Below are 17,392 nucleotides of genomic sequence, written 5' to 3' on the forward strand. Positions count from 1 at the left end.
GGCAATCTAACTGAATTACCAACAAAGCCTGACAGACTTGTGGAGTTTAGCGAACGTATTTGCAAAAGTAACATCCTCACCTTCCTGTTCAGCCACGAAATGTAGACACAGATGCACAGGCGCAGGCTCACACACATATGGAAAGAGGCGCGCGCACACACACACACACACAAGCACAAATGCTAGCAAACAAACACAGTACAAAGAGCGAAGGTGTACAGTTCTCCGCACGCTTCTCAGCACAATTTAACAAGATATATTAGTCACCCAGGAGGCAGCAGAAAGCCCGGCATCCACAGTGTGCAGCAGACTGCAGTCTGACAGTGGGAGATAGTGATTTACAACAAAGCCCCGTAGACCATGGCACAATTTCAGAGTTGCGGAAATGACACTGGTAAAGCAGGGGCATGAAAGTCTATCCACCAGCCACGTCTCATTTCTTACACCATTTGCCCTGGGATGGGGAGGGTGGAGAACGACGGGGCAGATGACAAATCCACTATTGTAGGTACCACACAATGAGTCGAGCCCAGGAGTTGAATTCTTTCCTGGATGTCATCGAAAATATGAGCAGAAACTGGATGGAGCCCACCTTCAAGGACACTGAACATTCCTTGGTTCTTAAATTCGAGGTGAAATCGATTTTTTGACCCAGCGAGCATACCGTTAGACTGCGGATTGGATTTTGAATTAAATCTCTATATCCAGTATGTGGGTGGGTGGGGGTGGAAAACAATAATCATCTAATAGTGGAAATCACAGATCCAGATCACTATCAAAATCTAATCAACCCTTCTCAGGCTTGAGGCTGATCTCTCTGGCAAATTTCATGGAAATTTGTTCGTGGGTGTTTCAGACACCACGCTGACATACAGATTAAGTGACAGAGGTGAAAATGTAGCTTCCTAGAGAGGTGAAAATTCGCCCACAAATTTAAACCCCAAAATGAGTGCTATTTTGTCAAAACTATATCTTGAGAGGATCCTGCGTCATTTAAGAAAACTTGGTTAATCACAAGTAATTGTTCCATCCCTGGATGAATTCTTAGATTCTGTAATCTAGCTCCTTTGCCTGTATTTAATTTAAGAAAAGCCATCGTGTAGGTAACGTCTCGTATGATGTGTGTGTTTCTGCGCTGCCTTTGAGGTACCTGGCTCAGGAGCGAGAGTGCGAGTGAGTGCAGTAGACAGATCGTGTCCGCAGGTCCTGCCTTTCCCTTCTAGTTGGATTCCTGTCTGTGCAAAGCCCAGAGGCTTAACTCTGACTGCAGTAAGAGGACTGAGGAACGCTAAACACTGTCTGGGGGAAGGCTGCTGAACATGACAGCTAGTTAATAAGTGTATGGAAGACGAGCTTGGAGGGGTGGAAGGGGTGGGTGGAGAGGGGCAAAATTGTCTGTCTGACTTTTGAGACTTTTGTGAAAGCAAAGGGAGGAAGAGGGGAGGATTGGTCAGGAGGTGGGTGGGTTTGGGGGGGTGGGAGTTGGTAATATTGACTGTTGGATGACGAGAGGGTAATAGGAGATCAGAGAGTCCAGCCACAGGACAAGGAGCATTAGCGCCTGACTGGAGTACAATGAAGACAGAGAAGGCAGTGAAGGGAAAGGGTCGAGTGGTGGATGAAATAAGGGAGAGTTGTAAAAGAGGGAAGTGCAGAGAGGTATGGTGAGAGAAGGCAATAATGATGCTTACTTTACCCCTGCAAGGCAGCAGCAGCGAGAGCTGTCAGCTTCAGGCAACGCTGGCTGGTGGGACGCTGTTGGGATGCCTTGGTATGTTAACCCCCCAGACACCACTGACAGTACGTGATAGATCGCGGCTGCGTAATTACGCGTATGTGTCTGTTTGCGAGAGAGGGCGATGCTGAGGTTGTTTGTGGGCCTTCGTGCGTGCGTGTGCATATTGAGGTGTGTCTTTGTATGACTTTTAGCGTGTCAATTTTTCTTGGCAGCGGCGAAAGCAGAATGATGTGATTTTCCCCTTTAACAGCCTCCAGGAGTAATGATCCAGGTTATTGCAGATGACGTGTAACACCTCAACCCAGCGGGCATTGGCGCAGTAAAACCTGTCCTTATAGGTTAGGCTTCAGGGATGCTGTTGTCTTGGTGGCAGCACTGAGCGCACAATTCCTCTGTCTCCCAAACCTGTCACCTTCACATGGGCCCCTCCTTCTGTGGATAATGGTCTCCTGTCTATGTTGTGAATGATATCTGGACTCCATTGTGCGCCTGTTTCCTTCGCTGTGCTATTGTCCTGTAGAATGCCTTTGTGAGGTTTGTTTTTTTTCTTCTTCTTTTTTATCCCGGAGAGGTACAATGTGCAGGCTGTATTCTGAGGTGCTGTAAATGAACAGGCAAACACATCAGCAAAGGTCCTATTTACTTCCAGTCTCAGGAGTGAAAAAGAGAGGTTTCTGCCATTGTTCTCCTACCTCTCAAAACATTAGGATGGTTCATTGTGAGCGAGAGAAATAGAAAGACCTCCGCACAAGCTACCTGTCGAATCAAAGTGTGTGCGCCGCCGTGGGACTGTATATTCCTCGGGGAAGGACACAATAGGAGCTTTCTGCTGCAACATGGGACACACCAATAACAGAACGCTGCTGTTTCAAGCTAAATAATACCCTGAGCGTCCCTCAGACATAAGGGGGAAACCTGTCCCCTTTGAGAAAAGGTCATTGTTTAAGACCCCCAGCAGCTGAACACTGTGCTCTGACATGAATAACTGACAAACAGATGTGTCACAGGCGCCCAATTACTGTTTGACGCCGCTGTCCGTCAAAGACAAATGGGCCAGGACCTGCCGGAGGACTTTCACGTTGCTGGAGCAGCCTTAGAGTCCAGCCTTGTGCTGGAAGAGCTTTAAGCGCTCTGCAATAATTGAGTTTGATCTAATGGAGGCAATGCCAAACGTGGGTTATTGTTTGCCCGAGGACAATGCAACAGAGTTGAATTCATTGTTGGGAAAGATGCCGGGGGAATTTCTTTGAAATGGAAAAATTGCATTAAACATTCCATTTGTATTAATTATATTGTGCCTCTCATTAACATTGGCGCTGTTAGGAGCAGGAGCAGCAGAACCGCCGGTGGTATTGGGCTTAAAGCGGCACTCCGAGCAATAATATTAGAGGCAACCATCCATGCCTCAGGCACGCTGAAGCTGGCTGTGATGTCACTGACTGAATGAATATAGCTTTACTCTGAAGCATTGTGTCTGGACCTTTGGTCCTACGAGACATCAGTCATTCAAGTTACTCACGACTAGATTCAATTAATCATAGCCTTAATTCAATCCGATGGTCAGGCCTCCCAGCTGTAAGCCTTTAAGTGGGTTTTAAGAGAGCCGGAGCCTGCTGGTGTACGGTCCTCCGTGCTTGAGCCTGCCTACCAGGGATATAGTGACACTCCAGAGGTCAAGGGTTAGACTCACATAGGCAGGTGGAGTGGTTACTTAGGTCTGGCGTTCACTAGAGTGAATGTGCAAACAAGAGTACCCAAGCACACATTGGTGTGCTTGAGCTAATGTGCAAAAAAGTGGATATGATACCTTGAGCTACCGGTTCATCAGCCTTTGCACACAAACATGAGGCAGCAGGTGCGCGCACACACACATACGCACACACACGGAGTACAATGTCAGAACTCGACCTACAGTAGCAGAAGCAGACACTTGTGAAATGCAGTGTGGATCTCCTCAGTCTCATAAATAATGGACGTCGGTGAAGCATCTGTCAACTTTTCTGTCAACTCTGTTCCAGATGGGAGTCAGACAGGCCAGGCCGGAGCAGCGTGTTACATACACAGAACAAACCTCCATCCAGGGTGCCTCCTGCACAGGCGCCCTGTTTACATCAGCACACTGACACCCGCGCTCACCTACATGCCTCAGCCTATCTGCTGATTATTTAGGTCCTGCACCCGGCTTCCTTCGCCGTCTCTTTCTTGACACACACACACTCACAAATTCAATCACAGCAAGAAAAAGAGCAAGTGTGCTCTGAAGACCTCCCCTTGGTTCAATAAATAAAACTTTTTTTAAAAAAGCCATACTGCTCTCTATCTAAATACACACATATCCCCCAAAGGCTCTTCGAGTAAACGCATCAGTAGCACCTCCTCACTTGGTGGCAGGGAAGCAGTAAACACACGCCTCCAATGGCCTACATGTTTGTTGACTTAAATATGGCAGCGCTCACGTAACATTAAACACTCGCTGTGAGTTCCTTCCAGACGTAGCCACAGAGCTTTGCGTCACACTTCCTTGGCATCTGGCTCGGAGATATCGGGGTGTGTTGTCCATGGGCAAGCGGCCAGGAAGGGGACAAGCGAGCAAGCTCGGGATTTGCGCGCTAGAACAAGTTTCGGCAGCGACTTGGGCTCTGCCTCGCTTCCCTTCCCCCTGGCAGCTGGGGCGGGAGGATGAGTGGGTCGGGTGCTGCCGGGTGGCGGTTACTGTACGGTTGCTTTATGGACTAAAGCACTGTCTTCCCGGCCTTGTCGTAATAGAGGATTCAGCTCATAAAGCAGCATCATGATTTGCAATAAGCAGAGTTAGGGGAGAGTAATGAAGGTGTAAATCAACTGAGCCGTGGTTTTTTCTTCTTCTTCTTCTTCTTCTTTTAATCTGACGTTGGCAGTCTCTCTTTCCCTCTCGCTTTATTCCATGCTGCCCGCTCCCTCCTCTGCTTCTTCCTCCTTTTCTCTCTCTCCCTTCGCAGTAATGGAAAGCCTGGCACTCTGTAATAAAGCAGAGTGAGCAGCAGTATTAGTAAACAGTCGCCGCACTCATTCAGCCAAGTCCAACTCCTTTATTTTGTGTGTGCGAAGTATTTCATAGCCCCGTATGGTGTTAAGGTTGTGGGCGTGGGGGCTTAATGAATGAGGATGGAATGAAGAGTATTTAATTCCAGTCTGGGAGAGGGAGGGACTATTAAGGCTTCCTCATAAGAAAGCCTTTGTTTTCATTTTTTCACAGAAGTTCTGGACCAAGAAAAGAAAAGCCTTCATTTTTTCAGTTGCACTGGGAATGTAGATGCAAATGTGCCGCACAGAAGCTTTGCAAAGAGGAAGAGGACCACACAGCCATCAGCGAGGCACCAGGGCTCGCCTCGCTCGCTGCCCTTTCCCCAAATAAAGACGTCGTCAGAATTTTGAAATGGAAGTCGGATTGGAAGCAATCATCAAAAGAGAGGGTCCAGTACTCCCCAAGTTAAAATGCCTGGCTGGGAATCATGTTAAAATTTCCATTCCTCGCTCCAAATCGATCGTATGGGTCCCTGCTCTCCAATATCCATGGTCACCTTTGCTATAAAGTAGGGTATTACTTCTTTAATGCAGTGGAGTTTTATTCTGTGACCAGTGAGGAGAGGAAGGAAAAGAAATGTATCCACTGACCTCAAACACAAAGAAATGATGGCTGGGGATAATGAAAGAAAGTAGCTTGAGTTTTATATACACCGTACGTGTATATATGTGAGCAATGCTTGAAGTCCACGAGACATTGGCTTGAGTTATTTTCCTCGTCTGCCTGTTTAACGCCGGCTAGCCTCCGCGGACACGTTAATGCAGTATTGATTGTTTATCTGTAATAACACCATGCTGTTGCTGCTTGGGTGACAACAGACGAGGGAAGGGAGGAGGTGCTGCGGGTGGTAAGGTGGTGATAGATAACGCACTATACCCTCTTTTGACTGGTGGCTGGTGATTGTGAATCTGGGGTAAAACGAGGTGCCTGAACATATCCTATCTGGCAATAGTCCAGGTGTGAAATGGGAAATAGAAACTGGGGTGAAAACGTCAGTGCAATGTGGCCGCTGCTCGATAAGGCTGTCTCCTGTCTCTGAATAATTCAATCTCCTGCTCTGACCATTCTGGTAACTTCCCGGTGCCAATGCCGGCCGTCCACCCACTCTCTGCCCCTAGGCCCCGGAACCCATATGGCCAGCTACAGTGTCTCTCATTGACCTATGGCCGGGCCTGTTGTTGAGCCAACCCCCCCCCCCCCCCCCCCCCCGAGGAGCTTGGTAATTACAAATAAGCTGGAAGTCACACCAGCCACGGAAAAGGTGAGTGTGATTAAAGATGTGTGTACAGCAAAGTTCAAGGGGTGCTCTGCTGGCAGGCCAGCATATTGAAGCGTGGGCCTCGGCAGCGCCGGGGAATCAAACACTAACTCGGATCAATCGGGCTTCTTTGTTCATTAGAGTCATCCATTCCCGGGAGTGGAATTGAAAAGAAAAAACAAAAAAAGCAAGCAATCTCAGCGCTCATTTTAGTGATGAGGCCGCTGTCCCTCAGGGGTAACGAGCAGAGGTAAATAAACATGAGTAACAGTTAAGGTCAGAGGAGATCATGGCCGTCTGTTCTGCATCTGAGACGATGCCTGAATCTTTTTTGACGTGGTCGGATTGAAAGACCCTTATTTACCAGCCGGATCTGTTCAAAAAGGAGAAGGCAGCAAATTCCCTCCTTTCATTTCTTAAGGAGCATTGCTACCAAAATATGTATTTATATGCGCCATTTAAATTCAGAAGCCTTCACAAAGTCTGCGGCTTATTCTTGAGTGGTATTCATACAATTTATACTGTTTTCATTTGTGGTGCTTTTTTCTATCCCAAGGCTAGGCTGATATCCTTGCAGGAGTCTTGCCCGTGACAAATGGCTTTCTTGACACTCGGCTGCCTCGCTGGTTTTAGTCGGGTGCGGTTTGAGAGGAATTTTGTCCAATTTACGAAGAGTCAAAAGCCATGCATGTCTCTAGCTTGTGAACATGTGTAAAGCCTCAACTGTTAATAATATAAAAACAGGTGCTCCTAACTGTCTCTGTGTGATTTTTATGGTGGGCTTCTGTGGGAAGGTCATTACTCTTAGTCAAAGGGGGGAACACATTTTCTCTGTGCAGCCTTTTATTGGGGTCATATTTTAAGTTGGTGATGTCTTTGTTTTAGCTCCATGTATTATTTAGGCTTTTGTGACGATTGTGTTTGTAGCTGCCTTGCTGCTGACCTGCTGTTACAGTCAATATACGGCTGAATGGAAATGTGCTTCCACGACGCTCCCTTTCGTGTAATTGTCACAACAGGGAGGCTGAGACAAACGTGGGAACACAACTCCTCCACTGATTTTCAATTCACTGCACCGAGTTTGACCTTTGTGTAGCCCAATCAATGCATCTGCTTCATGAGACGTACCATCATTTAAAAGCAATGGCTCCGTCTTAATCTAATATCCTGGAAGGGTAGTATTATAACGGAGGCAAAACAATGTCATTGATACAGAAATAACAGCCTTTTAATTGCCTGGTTTACTGTGAATATTATCCCTACACCTATGCATGCTCTCTGGCCTTTTGGCCTCCAGACTGTGCAAGGCTAAATATACAGAAAAGCCAGACTCTTGCGCTTGACTTCACATGAGCCATGCAAACACTTGGGAAGCAAACACTGATTTGCATAGAGACGGAGGCTCCCATAACCACCAGTGTATTACCACAAAGGCCACAGTGGGAAATGCAGGAAGCCGGCAGACCCTCCATTGAGCCTCTTCCCTCCTCCCGTCCCTAACCCCCCTCTGCCATTGTCAGTCCTTCAGAAGAGGGCTGTGTTAGACCACACGGCTGCTGGTGACAAAACATGTGCTCCGGTGAACACATAGGAAAGCAAACAACTCAGGCTGTCTCATCTGCTAACGTGTCACAGGATGAATGCCATTAAGCTATTATTTCTTTGCTCTTTATGCACGAGGACATCTCATGCCCATTTGTTCTGCCATCGAGCAGAGGACAACCACATCTGTTTGCCACCAGGGTACTAGACATTATTAATCTTTTCACGAGGACATTTAGCAAAATCAGGCCTCCATTTATTAGCCCCTAGCACAGAACTGAAGAACTGGCGAGGGGAGATAATGATTTTAAGCTCCCATTTAGTCAATTAATTCTCGGATGTGGAATCAGAAGCTGCTTGCTCAAATGTGAGAGTCTCTGTTGTTTATGATGTCATAGTCTGAAATCGTATTTTTTCAGGGCTTAAAGTAATTATTTGGACCTAGATCTGTCACACACTCATGCCACCTTAATACAGTAATGCTTAACTAGAGTAGTTGTTTGATCTAAGCAGTAGAGACAGAGAAAATAGTCAGGTGTATAGTTAGATAACAGCCAATAAGTGAAGCTCACTAAAAGTATAGATAACATCTGAACAGCCAGTAGTATGGAAGCGCTTTGAACTCTTTATAAAAAGGTTATTTATAAAACTATGTCAGAGGTATGCTTAATAATGATGATAATAATGATAATAATAATAATAATGATGATAATAATGATAATAATAATAATGATGATAATAATAATAATACAAAGAAGAGGAAGCTTTATGACCTTGTTTTAAAAAAAGCGCTATATAAATAAAGTGCTTCTCAGAGAGAAACTGCAGAGTTATAGAATATAAAAAAATCCAAGAACAGTAATTACTATTAAAATAGCAAACAAATAAATAAATAAATAAGCCAAAATGTCACTGTCACCCATTCAACTTTCATGAAAATGTTTCTAAAGTTTTCTAAAAGTATTAATACACATTTTTTGTGTAATAGCTAAGAATCAATGCAAATATTTTAAACGTTTGTTAAAAATATGAATAAAATGTTAAATGATCTAGCTAAAAATGATCAAACTAAAAATGTGGATACAAATTAAAACTTTGTAACTGTTAAAAAAATATAAGTAAAGCTGTAAATAAAAAGTTTGAAATAAGTAACTAGAGATATGGCTTGCAGTCAAAAATGTTCATAAACAGCATCGACAGTAAAAAAAAGATTTGCCTTAAACCTACATAATTTTTAATGGCCACCAGGGGGCGATAACTGCTGTTATCTTCTATAGAACTATATGGATTGTTTACCAAACATCTACATGGCTTTCCAATCATATATAAGTGTTTGGCAGACAAAGTGTTTCTTGGTGAGTTTACAAGTTTTAACGACATAAAAGTAGCTACTTCTGTCAATCATAAGCAGTTAACAGTACTTAACAATAGAATAGAATAGAATAGAATAGAACAGAATAGAATAATCCTTTAATTGTCCCACAGGGTGGAAATTTCTTCAAATTCATCTTCAAATTGTTAATGTTAAAAAAGTAATTGATGAATAAAATTGTTTGGTAAAACACACATAATGGGTAAGTGGTTGAAGCTGTTTGCTAACATGTTTGCTAAATGTAAGTAAGCAGTGGACAAATGGCTGAGGTAGTCAGGCAGTATTTATGAGTAAACGTTATGACAGCTTGCTAAGTGTAACTGATTAAAGGATAAGCTGAATTTAATCACTAAGCGTAAATACTTAGCTTAGAGTAATCCAGTAAAATGGACTTAAATTAGCTGATTTGAACCTGAGGGGAGTATGAAAAGGTTCATCTGACAGGACTCAGTGGGATAAACGAAAGTTTGGGAATCACTTCATCTCACACTAGGGGAAGGAACTGAGAGGATACTCTTCTGCTGCTCTGTCACTTGCCATAAACACTGTTGTAAGTTCAAAGGTGCCCATCTCTGTTTTTGTGACGACAGGAAGAAGGAATAGGGAGTGAGCTGAAAGACCAAGCAGTGTGTGGAGAGCTGGCAACCCACAATTTAGTCCAGACTGAAGAGACATATAAAATCAAGTGTGCTGGAGGAATGGTTACTTCAGGAGCCCTCTGTGGGTTTTAAACTGGGCCACTCCAGCTTTGGTTGTGAGAGCCTCCGTCTGAGTGATGCGCGCTCTGCTGAATGATGGCACAGTGGAAATAACTAGAAAAACACGCAAAATAGCTCTCATTGACTTGGCCCAGATTGTATGATTTATATGGGTTATTTGGTATGCATTTGGGCAGCGAGGCAAGGTAATGTGTTTGCAGTGAGCTCTGGAGCGGTGCACTGGGATGAATGTTGTGGTCTCCCCCTATCTGTGTGTGCATGTGTGTGTGTGTGTGTGTGTGACAGGGATAGTATGAGCTAATTTGTTTCGATTACTGTCGTCCATTCAAAAGCACAGCCTCACATCCCCGACACGTATGATCCGGAAATTGGTTAATCACATAGTCTACAATTTGTCGGATTCACACGCAGCGCATCCCGTTTCTTTCTAAATATTTCCTCATATATGGTATTAGTCTGTGGATAAACATCTAATAACATCCTTTCCCTGAGAATATATCGGTAGGGGTAATTGTTGGTAACACATCTTTGCTGAAAACTTAATGTGCTATTTAGAAGCAGATAGGGGACTTAGAGCAACTTTAACTAAATCTTGGTGCTATTCCAATGTTGCAGGTTGAATCCTAATTTCGACTAGAGGACTCTGGTGCTTTGCAGGCGTTCAGCGAGGAATTTCAGTTCAGCTTTGCATTCCGATCTGACTGGGGATTTTCAGCTGTTTATTCTGCAGCGTTTTATGATGATGATTTTGGCCTCCTCAATCTGTGGAGATTTTTTTAAATATATAATTTCTTTTGTGGTAATATCCCCCATCTGTCTGAAATCTCCTTTTAGTGTTCAATTTCCTTGCCTTAATCTGTGAGGCAGTGGGCACGTCGGTACATCAGATTGGAGTGGGGTGAAGTTATTTTCAAGACAATGTGACAGTGTGTCTAGACAGAGTTTCTCAGCTAAACAAAAGATCAATATATATTGACAGGGTTGTGAAGACATTGCTTTTTTTTCCTGTCTTGGTTTCCATTTTGCTGCAAAAACGGGAAAAGGGAGCAAAAGTTCACCCAGATGCTCAGTTTTTTTTTTCATAATTGGCTTCAGGGAAGTCGGTTGTGAACCACTAACCCACATGGGCAATAAGACAAATGGAGACTCCCACATTTGGGTCGAGTGTTTCCCTATTCACGCTTGGAATTTAGGTCTGTCTATTTCTCCAGCGAGTGGCATAACATGGATTGTGACATCCACTCTGAGTTGGACTTAACAAACCGAGTCTGAGATGAAGCAAGGACGAGGAAACGGGGAGGCCAAAGAGAACAACCTGCTGCTGACACCTCCTCACATTAGCAGCCTTATAAGGGCCTCCTCTGTGGATTGTAACATGACCAGGTTACCTGTGGCACCAGTTCCCAACCCTCCTCCTCCTTCCCGTCTCCCTTGCTCAGCCACTCGGCTGACATTCTCCTCTCTCACTTTTAATTGCACCCCCGGGGTTTTTTCTGGGTTGCTGTGCAAGTCTTCGGCTCAACGGGCGCGATAGGGTGCTTTGCCGTGTCGCTCATATCCCTCGTTAGGGAAAAATAAAAAAAAACAAGAAGCGAAGAGAAGGTGGGAGAAGTAGAGGAGGAGTAATCTACTCTAGATTAGGCTAAAATGCCACCCAGGCCCACTGTTTGTAACAGCCCATGTTCACAGAAAAGGCCATTAGCTGGCCAGATCCAATATGTATTGATGAATGCATTTGTGCAGCTCACGTTGTCCCTGTCTCTATCCTCACGGTCCTGTGTTCGATAAACCCGATAGATGCATTTAATAACTAATTGCTCTGATTCAAAATGTTATCCCAGGCAATTCTTTGAGCGCAGAATCATGGGGCATTCTAAAATTGGCAGCAGACACATTAATCTTGCTTACCCAGCACCCACCACAAAGCACAAGTCTTATTGCTCTATGGTGACTCCACACAATCTGTGACAGGCAATTTAAAGCAATTTACTTTTTTCATTTTTTCATCAAGCATTTTTTTTAATGCAATTAAATGGCACATGATATGAAGTGAAGACGGGGCAGGCGAGGCAGCCAGTGTGTGTGTGTGTGCAAGGAGGGAGAAAATAAAGGCAGCCTTGTGCTTGTTGTAAACACTGCCTCTTAACTGGGAGAATATAATTATGGTGTCATGTTCTATTACACACCTTCATTATGACGATGGTGCTCCCTGAGAAAGCAAACAGGGAAAGACGAGACCTCTGTTTCAAAATTCACCTACAGCAATGGGCGTTCGAGGAAGATGGCTCGAACAAGAGCAGACTCATTTTTATTCTTCGGTTACACGTTTTTGCTCCGGTTCTTCTTTCTTTAACAGAAAATTAGGGTTAATTACGGCTTGTGTTTAGCCTGTAGTCCTCCACCATAATTTCTCCGTTTTCTCAGTTTTAATTACATTGTACTCACCGTAAGTGTGATCTAGAAACACAGAGGAAGTAGCAGAACCTTTAGATGAACTTTATTTGGAGTTAAAATCCTAAACTGCATAATAATGGTGCAGCATCGCTAATTGGTTTTGTTTGTTTTGTTTATGGCGTTCTGGCCACTGCCATGTTGTTTTTCTGCACACAGAAGTGACCACAGTCTATGCATATTGTCTATGTCTGCCTTTTATCTGGACGAATGCATAGACCAAATGAGTGCATGGCACAAACATAAATACCTGCTATTTAGTTCTAAGTAAAACACAAATAGGATACTTCAATGTGGATTTCTTGAATGTATAATTATTACTGGTAGAGAAAATTGTATTATGTATCTAATAATTGCATCAAGTATGCTTAATGGAAAAGCAGACAGCTAGCTGAAACAGGAGCCTGTCCATCAGAGTGGCCACACCACAATAATCCATGATTTGGTCTCAGTGCAATTAAAATAGGAAGATTAACCTGTAACTATTGTTGTTACAAATCGGGAACTTAGCTATAGATACCAAAATCACTTTTGTACCATGCATACATATATTTAGCTCTTTGATATTTATACAACAGTTTGGCAGTTTTTCAGTTAAGCTTAATGTACTTTGTTCAGTTTTGGCACCAGAGACCTCAATTTTCAGCATCAGAGGCTGCTGCTTAAGTCACAAAGGCCTGCGCCCCCGGCAACCACCGGCCGAGAGTGACCTAGCTGGTTGGCAAGCCATCGCCGACAGCTGCTTGGTGAAATTGGTTGCAAAGAGGTATGCAGCACTGCACCAAAACCCTCCTTGCAATTGCTTTGATCACCAGCAGATTCCCGCTGGTGCCTATAGTTTGCACAGACCATGTTGTTGCGTCTCCAAACACTCACCATCTACTCATGCAGTAATAAAAGTGTGAAAAGTGAGTAAAAGTTGCACTTTTTGAAACATGTTGGTTGCAGCGGTGAGGCACAAATTTTACTTTGCAGATGAACGTTCTTCATTTTACATTTGGATCATCCTTTTTTTATGTTTCGCTACCACTTGACGAGTAGTTGGCGAGCGGTTGCACGCGAGACACCAACTTGTCTGGAAACTGTCTGTAACCATAGCAATCATAAGGCGGTTTTTGATGCAGCACCCAGCAGCGCACAGGAATCACTTTCCAGCCAGTCATGGAACGCACATTTTTCCGTAGTCCTGTGGTTCCCACGGGGTCTACGACTGCGCTGTTGGGCTGTTTGAGAGGCGTTAGGTAAACACACAAAATGTGCACACCCAAGTTTTGTTATTCATAGTATAATAAAGTCTGCATACTGTGATGGATGCAGTAGACACTTGGAGTGATATCTGTCTCTCTTCTTCTTTGTTTTTTCTGCCAACTAATTTGACCTCAGTTGGGTTTGGTGTATCTAGTTTAAGTTTTGCATTCTCTTGATCTCTCAGACTTCTTTAAGGAAGGCAAATACAAATGATGTATTTTAATACTGAAAATAAGATCCAAGTTAAAAGAAACCAGAAATTCCCATAAATCTCCATCCTTTCTTTCTTTCAACGTCAGCCTCATAGAGTATAAATGTAAAGAGGCAAGCATTTTTGTCGTAGCCACTGGGCTCCACGTGGCACCGCAGCATTCTTAACCAGCCGTGACATTTTTTGACGTAGCAAAAATCAAGCTTTAGCTGACTTACTCCTGGTCGTGGTCCCTTGTCAAGAGAATTATCAGAGCAGGGGACTGTACAATATGGCTTCTAGGGTATGACAAATGTGGTCATGGGGCGAGCGCTCCTTAGGGACAGTGGAGCCCTCTATGTAGTGAAAGCATTAGCTTTCCACAGTGACATTATGAAGAAATCCATTGAAAAGGCCGGCTTCCCAGTGCTGAGGGACTGGAGGTAGAAAGCTTCATGAGTCCACCCCAGAGACTGGCTGGTATTTCCAACCACGCTGAAGCCTACAGCAAATCAATAGCACAAAGTCCCACATGCTCCTCTCCAGCGTCAATTAAGTAAATTCATAAAGTCGAGAGAGCAGGGAGTTGGGGGAGGGAAATGAAAAAGGGAAAAAACTAGAGAGAGAGCAGGGGAAAAATCATCCAGTCATCTTACAAATTTGGATAGGAAACAGAGCGTCTGGCCTGTGAGTTGCAGTAGAAAGCGGAGGGTGGTGGTCTGAGAGACTATTTCTCTACGGGCATTATTAAGAAGCCTGACAGTCCATCTCACTTTCACCTGCCTCCATCAGCGCACGCACTGTTGACCTGGAAGTCTCCCCCCACCCCCACCCTCCCCACCCCGTGCTGAGCCAGGCAGAGGACACATGCAAAGTGACTGGCTTTCAGCGAAAAAGCCCAGCGATAATGCATATCAGCTTAGGCCTATGCAAGCAAAGCAGGCATACGCCGGGGGATGGGGATGGAGATGTGAGAGGGGGGAGGAGGGGGGACTGCTATAAACTGCAACGCATGAGGGAAAAGAGAAAGAGGGGACCTAACCCCCAGTTTCAATTTGCCTCATAAGGGGAAAACAGGGCATGCCTTGGCTGCCTCTAGAAGACAGGTAGCGTAATGGATGGGCCAGTCTCCTAGCCTGACTGCTGACGCTGCTCTGACAGGACGTGTCTACCTCTCCTTCACTCCCCACCCCCACCCCTTTTGCCCCTTAGTGTTGTCACAGTAAGTACCTGATATCTAACTTTAGGCACATGTGTCCTGTATGCAGAAGTTCAGCGTCTCATCTAGGCGACATAAACAAACACTCGGTTTGACATTTGTTTAACAGATCACAGAATCTGGTTTTCTCTGAAGTCGTGCCACAATGCAGTCCACAAGACACGCCATCATTCACGCTTGTGAATACAAAGAAAAAATAAACAGCAGCAGCTCTACTGATATTTTTCTTTTGTCATAAACAACTTAACACTTGTGAAACTGAAGAGATGGTTAGTTTTTAAGACCAGTCTGATCAGTCCTCTTTTGAAATGTGTACAAAAGGTAACTTATTCCTTAAAAGGACAATGGAAACTCATCAGTGTGTCTTTTTAATAGTCATTTATCTGCTTAAGGTTCTAGTATATATCAAGTTAAATATGGGTACTGTTTCTCACATATGGATTCTCATATTCAAGAAACTTGGATACAAGTCTAAACTAAATATCTCTACGTTTTGGCCTTTAAATTAAATACAATACTGTGCAAAAGGCTTGAGTCACCCAAACGTCTTTGCAATTTGCCTCGTTTTTTAAGTTGTGTTGACCAGTAGCTCTCTAGGCTTTCTGAAGACATTCACCTCTTCCTTGAAAATCACCATTTACAGTGTTTTTTGTGTTTGTTAAGGACCGTTGTGTCAACACATAACAGGCAACTTACCAAATAACCAATTTGAAATTGTATATTTGTTATTAGCAGCCTGTGGCGAGAACACATAATTTTTTCCCTTTTCTTTAGGTCAATTTATGAAAAATGCCAAAGAAAACACAGTTTGACTTGCATAAAATAGTATTTTTATACCAGCAAGGTGATTTGCAGAAGACCAATTAGCTAAAAACTTGGTATATCTCAGCATGGTGTGCAGTGTGTCCTTAAATTACTAAACAAGTGGCGAACAAAAGAAGAAGCGGCATAAAAGAGAAACTTGAACAAAATGAGGAATGCCAAATTACACCAGAGCTAGACTCAAATCAGCAGCAATAGAACAGTAAGAGTCTGCAGTGAAACACATTGGAGGCTTTGTTATGGTTGGGCTTCATTTTGTAAAACTGATGGAACGATGAAGACAAAAAAAGTACCAACAGATGTTGATCCACCATGTAATACCATCTGGAAAGCATCTGATTGGCAACAGCTTTATTTTTTAGCATGACAGAAATACCAAACAGACCAATCAGTCATGGATTGGCCTCCTCAGAGCCCAGATTCAACATTATTGAAGCAGTGTGGCATCATCTTCACAGAGGATGGAACAAAAACCAGGCAAGATTCAAAGAAGAGCTCTGAAGAAGCCTGGGGAACTATCGTATTATTGTGTATATGCCAAATATTCAAGGATTGTACAAATTCTTTTTGCCTTATATGTTTCAATAAATTACTATTAACACATCTATTTCCCATTTTCCTAGCAAGATATAATAATGAGGGGTGATTCAAGCCTTTTGCACAATATTGTACTTGTGGAAAAATATTGCACACCTACACATGTGTCTGAAAATCTTCTGGTTTTAGAAGTGCTACATGTAATATAAAGGTTTGGGCATAAAAATGTTTTAAAGCATTTAAACTATGTTTTTCATTAAAAACAATGTAAAGACAACATTTAACTAATTACCAACAAGAGTAAAATTTTTGGGTGTAAAATAGTAAAATCACATCTATTTCAGAAGTAAACGGGCTCACCACTGTGAACGACTTATTAGCATTAATCTGGGGAAATTATCAACTATGCTGCATAACATTAGTAAGAGATTCAGAGAATTTCAAAAATCTCTTTGTGTCAATATGAATTGCTTTGAGTTTTGGATGCTGAGGCATTAACCGGCAGTCCTAACCCTAGCCTTAACTCTAACCCGTGGTAATCAGAAAACATAGTTTTTGTTTTCATTAAAGTCTTCTTCCAAGACACACATAAAAAAAAATCATATTTCTTTTTAGAAAATAATCTGTTTTGCTTTTCTGTAAAACATTGGGTTTGGGTAGTACTAGAGTCTTAAACCTCTGAAGCTCGAAATGCTGTTGCCCAAAGTAAAAAGAAAAAGATGTATACACACATTTCTATCTGTGATATGCAATGAAGTGTATGGTTTAAATCACTTCCCAGTCAGTATCCTGGTTTACATTTTGCACGGCATCTCAACTTTTGTCAAAACAAGGTTGCAGATAAACTTTGTGATGATCTCCAGCTCACCAGGAGACGCTTTTCTTTTCATTGGGTATGTAAGGAAGGCAAACAAAAGCATGCTGCAGCATTGTTAATAAAAACAGTTCAGTCGACAAGCATCTTTACATGACGTTGGAGTCTGTGCCCTGGCTGATCTCTGGGATCGGCTTGTAGGAGTGAAAGTAAATAAGACATTCAAACTGTCTTCGTGAACCTCTGCCAATGCAGCAGACATTGCCAAATAAGCTGAAAACACACAATTGCATCAAACTCTCCATTATGTTTTGAACCGAATCTTTTTCACCACAAACAGCTTGACAGACTGGCACAGTGGAGAAATATGCAGCCGCTACAAAGACACCCAACCATCATCAAAATTCCTGTACAAAAG

The 17,392-nt window shown here is 43.3% G+C and overlaps 1 protein-coding gene across 2 annotated transcripts in view; it reads left to right on the forward strand.

Moving 5' to 3' along the window:
• The window catches only part of LOC120741370 (cadherin-10-like), a 72,870-nt gene that overhangs the window by 3,840 nt on the left and 51,638 nt on the right, over positions 1-17,392 (forward strand). Inside the window, exon 2 of one of the 2 annotated variants that reach the window (XM_040044234.1) lies at positions 4,974-5,310. The exons of the other annotated variant lie outside the window; for it this stretch is intronic. The gene's annotated coding sequence lies outside the window, so the exon portion shown is untranslated. The remainder of the gene's footprint in view (positions 1-4,973; positions 5,311-17,392) is intronic. 2 annotated transcript variants of the gene reach the window in all.

This window comes from Simochromis diagramma, unplaced genomic scaffold (genome assembly GCF_900408965.1).
Source record: "Simochromis diagramma unplaced genomic scaffold, fSimDia1.1 OVJJ01000602.1, whole genome shotgun sequence".
In the NCBI taxonomy this organism is placed as follows: domain Eukaryota; kingdom Metazoa; phylum Chordata; class Actinopteri; order Cichliformes; family Cichlidae; genus Simochromis; species Simochromis diagramma.